This window comes from Hermetia illucens, chromosome 4, assembly GCF_905115235.1.
Source record: "Hermetia illucens chromosome 4, iHerIll2.2.curated.20191125, whole genome shotgun sequence".
Classification (NCBI taxonomy): domain Eukaryota; kingdom Metazoa; phylum Arthropoda; class Insecta; order Diptera; family Stratiomyidae; genus Hermetia; species Hermetia illucens.
Window position 1 is genome coordinate 34,084,936 of NC_051852.1, and position 6,234 is coordinate 34,091,169.

Sequence of the window (6,234 nt, forward strand, 5' to 3'; positions counted from 1 at the left end):
ACCATTCAGCCCTCGGCACGGTAGTCACACCTTGGGGTTGTGATTACCCCTTGGCTTCAGGTGTCACCTCCCGTTTCCTGAAGTATCTTCCTTACTGAGCTATCTCACGACGACAAGGTAGGTAATCGTCGAGGGAGGCGTCCTCTAGAAATAACCTAACCGATTTTGACGAATGGTCATCTTTATTACTGCTGTATTTAGTATCCAAATGTGTATAATATAAGTAAGAAGTTACTATTTTCGAATCCATCCGCGATTTTGAGCAATTAAGTCACGGATTTATAAAGTCTAGTCATGTTCCTCGAAAAATTTAAAAGAAGGAAAGAAGAAAAATTTAAAGAAAAGGAAACGCGAAAGTGGTGATAGTGACGCAACTGGTTAGAAACCGATTTCTGAAAATGAATTCATGGAAACCAGACATTGTGAAGCCAAGTAGGTTTCCAGCAGACAGTACAACAGAAAACAGAAAACTTTTTGCGAATGAGGACAAGGAGGCTACTGGAGAATCATATATGGCGATGTACAAAGGAATCCAAAGGACGGGTGTTGAACGTTTGATGGAAGATGAGGGCAAGCTAATAATCTCGGTGGTTGTCGCAAAATTTTTGCTTAACGGTAACACGTGTAAAAAGGTACAAGTCTCGGTGAACATTTTAAAGTGCTTTATACCAAGGTCTACCCCTACTGTTTTCGCAGTAGTTATGGCTGCTATATTGGGAGTAATTGCATCAATAGCAGAGATTCAAGAAGGGAAGAATTTCATTTCTGATCGTTAAAAAATTTTCTCTAAAATAATATTACAAAACGTCTGCAGAATAGCCTACAGCCTCAGGAGGACTGAGAGAAATGGAATTTTAACCAAAATTTTCAAAATGGGGTCCTTCATTTGTAGTGTTGGCAAGGTTACTTGGAAGTGTCTCCAATAAGTTCTATGGGTCGATAGAATAGAGCATATCTGATTTTGGGTACCCAGCGCACATATCAGGGTTAGAAAGGTCGGTATGCTTCGTAAACCGACCCTGAGTAAACATTCCAAATGCTGCAAGTTTATGAGTGTCAAAAGTCAGAGAGTATATATAGGGACAAAGAAAGAGTGAAATTGCAACATATCAGAGAAATGTTAAGTGAAGAGCGATCATGGTCACTGTTGGCTGAAAGGTTCTAAATGCTAGTTATATATAAGCACACTTAGGTAACCAAATTTGAACTTCCATTTCAATTTTCATGTTATCTATGCAATTACACTTGTATGGCAGCGATGAATCGAAGTTGAAAGGCAATCACATCAGGGAGAATTTCGTTTCCAGCTTTCTACAATGTCTTCCGGAAATTATTTTTTGGGAGAAGTCGAAGTCGGCGGTAAATGCTAAAAATATTCAAACAGGCTAAGATTTGCCGATTGGAGAGACATTTATTTATTTATTTAATGAGGACAATACACAGAAAGCAAATTTCTTATTACATATTGTCCTCAGAGGGAGAAGCAAGTAAATGGCATATTTTGCGCTTAAAGCTAGAGAGGGACATAGAGTCAACGGACCCAAGCTGGAAGGCATTGTAGGACCGGCAAAACCTCGGGATTGGAGAGTGAAAGTAAATCTCGAGCTCGGCGAAGGGTACATCAAAAATGTCCGCATTACGTGTGCTAGACGACGAGGCGATACGGAAAGTAATATCCAAGTTGGCGGAGCAGTCCATCAGACCATTGCAGAGTTTGAAAAGAGTACACATATCAAGGAACATACAGCGTTGCTGTAGGGAGGGGAGATTGAGGGTGCGGAGTCGTGACGGATAATCAACCCGTGGTTCTTTTTGTAAGAGAGAGTTCGGGTGAATTTGCGTTGTACAGCTTCAAGAGCGCCGCCGTCACGGATGCGGTAGGGGGACCAGACTACACAGCAATATTCAAGGATGTTTCTGACAAGAATTGAAGAGTGTTAAGGAGGGTTGGATTGAGGTAAAGTCGGAGGAGGAACGTAGGATAAAACCAAACATTTTGGAAGCTCTATTAATGATGTCAACGAAGTGGGAATTGAAACGAAGTTTATCATCGAATATTACACCCAGGTGTTTGAAGGAGGTCAGTAGTGAAAGAGGTTGTCCAATGAGAGAATAGGAAAAGGATGATGGGGAGCGTTTAAGGGAATAGCGCATCCAGTGGCATTTGTTGACATTCAGTGTTAGCTTGTTGACCGAACACCCACGGGCTAAATTATCAAGGTTGGACTGTAAGAGAGCACAGTCCAACGGAGACGAAACAGAGGCAAATAATTTAAGGTCATCTGCGTAAAGCAAATACGGAGAGGTGAGAATGGAGGCGAGGTCATTGATAAAAAACAGGAAGAGTAGGGGGCCAAGTGTAGAACCTTGGGGAACACCAGAGGAAGAAGAGAAAGAACCAGATGAGTGAGCATGAAAAGAAACTTTGCAGGAACGGTATGAGAGATAGGAGGAAAGCCAGGAGATGACTGAGGGAGGGAAGTCTAGCGATGAAAGTTTAGAGAGGAGAATGCGATGGTCAACGGTGTCAAAGACTTTGGAGAAATCAGTATAAATAGCATGTACCTCCTGTCGTGAATTCAAGCATTTAGCAACAAAGTTGGTAAAGACCAGAAGATTTGAAGCCGTTGATTTATGTTTCACGAAACCATGCTACTCTTTGACAATGAGGTGACCGAAATGCGCGGTCAACCAGTCGTTGACGTATCTTTCTAGGATTTTGGAACAAGAGGAGAGAAGAGAAATGGGGCGGTAGTTCACAGCAAGGGAAGGGTCTCCGCTCTTGAGGATAGGAATGATAAGGGCCTCTTTCCAGAGACGGGGAAAGTAGCATTCAGCTAGACTTTTTTTGTAGATTATACACAGGGGGAGGGAAATGTGTTTTCTACAGTTAAGGAGGAAGAATTTTACAAGCCCATCGGGGCCGACATTGGGGTCAAGGTTACCAATGAGGAACTCAACTAAGGAAGGCGTAAGGAGAGGAATGGCTAGAGATTCGGAGGAGTCTGTAGTTATGAAAGATGTAGAGGGTGGAGGGCTCGAGGGAGAAAACACTGAAGAGAAATAGGTGCAGAGAAGGTCGCAGAATTGTTGTGGGGAGTTGGCAGTGGAGTCAGCGAAGCTGATAGAAGAAGGGAGAGATTGAGTTGAATTACGAGAATTGCAAGCGTGAGACCAAAAGGGTTTTAAGTTACCGCGGGCAAGGGCGGCTTCGCCGCTCAATAGGTACCTTTTACGCGCTTTTCTAATTATTGACTTCACAGTAGATCGTATAGCCTTAAAGTAAGCAAGTTTGGCGTCATTTTTAGGAGCCCAGGTCCAGCAGTTCTTCCATCTCCATTATGCCATTTTTGACATTCATAGAGATGTTTCGCTGGACGATGGTAATAGCCTTCATTTTTCGTAGAACCACCCCGCCCTTCTTGAGTAGCCTTTCTTCCTCTACTCTTGTCTTTCCGATGAGGTCCATCCTCTCCGGTGAGATGACTTGCATTTCCACCTGATTGGAGAGTTCGTCACCCTTTTTTCCCGACAAAGGGGGACACGCAGCTCGGAGTTTGCTATCTTTCCTCATGGTCCCTTCTCCAAACTCGAATTCTATGGCGTCTCTCCTTTTTGGTCGCCAGGACTCTTAACCTCTACAGTGTCACTGTCTTTTTCACTTCCATTAGCCGTCACTGTTGGGATAGTGGGCATTTCTGCCTTTCCAGTAGGTGACCGTCGTAACCTGGCGCTTCTTACAAAGGAGTTTATAGTGGGGTCTCCCATTTTAGCTGTCAGAAGCGATAAGCGTGGTGTATTGCTGCTCCTTCTTAAAAATGTCGGCTATTACCGGCTGTATCGTCGTATTTGTTATTGTCATTTTAATTTGGGCGCAACTGCCAGCCACTATTTCCATTAGAAAGTGCAGTCGCCTTAAATGATCCCCATGATTGTCCATGCGAGCAGGGAGGTCGCGCGTGGGTTGACACAAATCCTTATGGGAATTCGTGTTCAAAGCCGGGATCAGGCGTTACTCAGCAGTCCATCTCAATTGAGCCTGCACTGCCAACATAATGGTGTAAACGTACTTGCAGCTCTGTTAAGGTTGTTATCAGGGGGACGCAGCTGTATCACTAACCTGAACGCCGTTTGCACGAGATGTCACTCTCGTCTGTTAAGGTAACAGAATGCCACAGCTGTCAGCTCATGTGCAACCTATTCTGAATCGTTTTCCAAATCATAAGTCAATGACATGCCAAGTCGTCGTCGTTGTCGCCGCTCACATTAGCTCACCACCAGGTTGAATAGTGCTTATCGAGGGCTATCATCTTGGTTAGGAAATAAAAAGGATCGTTGCCATTCAGCAACTTTGCTCTGTCTGTCCGAACCCGTTTAGCCCTAATAAGCAAATAATACGTATTTATAATAGTATGAAAAATTATCTTGTACTTAAAAATAGATAAAAGATGTGAGTGGCTCTAATAATTTTGCCATTCTCTGTTCATTGGAATATTATTGATTAGCAAAAGATCCTTCCATAGATGAAAAATACAAGTATTCGAAAATCTGTATCATTTTGTGTAAAAAGTCCTGGTTCCTCATGATTGTCAAGGGGTCAATTAATCTATCCCTTGCTATACGCAATAAAGTCAAACTGCAAAACGAAGTGTGATTGCCGTGTACGTGGTATTTAATCCACATAAAGACAACATTCGGGATTCGCTTTAAGAAGTTACAAATAAACATTTTACTAAGCAAATTTAACCAAAGCAGACCCAATTGAAAGCATGATTTAGAAAGGTGAATGTGAAATATATGTAATATTTAACTGCCTGAAATATAGGGAACTCGCATAGAATAAAATGATGGAAGTAACAGTTTTTATTCTATTTGCCTCTACTACCCAGCAAAATTGCGAGTAGATACTCTGAGTTAGCTACTCTTATTAAAGCCGAAATTAATTGCTGTTACTGTTCTCTGCACATGGGTGACTAGCTGAACGGTTTTTTGCTGTTTTGTTTTTATTGATTGACGGCTAAATTAGGCAGTGAATCTGCGGATTAAGATACGGCAGACTGTGCTTAGCAAGTCTTTTGTTTGTTCGGTTGGTTTGAGTCGAGTTTTTAGGATTTATTTTTGTGTTATTTCTTGCGATAATTTTTGTGATGATGGAATTTTAGTATTTTTATATTTATTATTAACTATGTGAGCATCGGTGGTTCAGTGGTAGAATGCTCGCCTGCCACGCGGGCGGCCCGGGTTCGATTCCCGGCCGATGCATGAATTTCTTTTTAAGTCCATCAAGAAAATATATTATTTACTTTTTCCTAAATTATTGTTGTAATAAGATGTAGAGATAAAGCTACAGAACGCCGGGAATATGCATATTTGACGCCGGTGATGACAAGTTTGACCCAAGTTGATCTTTAATATATGATAATCATCTTCGAGCAGAATATGGTAATTTTTTATTACAAAATATTTATTTCATGTTGTTGGACTTACAATTATAAAGTGTCGGTGTATAGTAAATGACATGGTGATTATTTTGAACCATCTCTCTCACTTTACTTTTTCTATTTTATTTTGGTTATTTTGAGCTTAAGGCGACCTTGATGGTCATGTGGGTGAAAAGGCAGACGATAACAGGTGCCATGCGGGAAAGGGATTTGGAGCGCGCAATGAGGGTGATGAGCGTATAATCGATTTTGCGGACACCCATGTCCTTGTACTTATTAATACATGGTTCATCAAACGATTCTCTCATCTTCCTACATCTTATAGTGGGAACAGTAAAATGCAAGTCGACTATATTCTCATAAGACGCCGACAATTTCTCAATGTTACTGACTGCAAAGCCGTTCCCCATGACCGAAGAATGGCGGAACCAAATGAAAGACATGATCCACAAAGCGGCCTAGAAACCCTTGGGGTCACCAAGCCGGGTAAGCGGTACATCAACCGAGATACTTGGCTTTGGAATGACGATGCTGTAATGAAGGTCCGTGAAAAGAAATGCCTCTACCACAAATTTCTCGACGATAAAACGCTGGCTAATTGGAGAATTTATAAGAATGCCAACCGGGAAGCAAAAAAAAGCGGTCGTTATCACCCGAGAGGACTATTACAAAAATCTTTACGATAAACTGGACACTCGGGATGGCGAGAGAGAGAGGATATCGAACACTTCTGTTGCGTTAATGACAAGAACGGTACTTTGCTTACCAATCGTCGAGCCGCAACGGAAAAATG

The 6,234-nt window shown here is 42.0% G+C and overlaps 1 non-coding gene across 1 annotated transcript; it reads left to right on the plus strand.

Moving 5' to 3' along the window:
• The first annotated feature begins 5,191 nt into the window (after window positions 1-5,191).
• Trnag-gcc lies at window positions 5,192-5,262 on the plus strand. The gene has a single exon. It is a non-coding gene; the product is annotated as a tRNA-Gly (tRNA).
• Window positions 5,263-6,234: the final 972 nt, after the last annotated feature.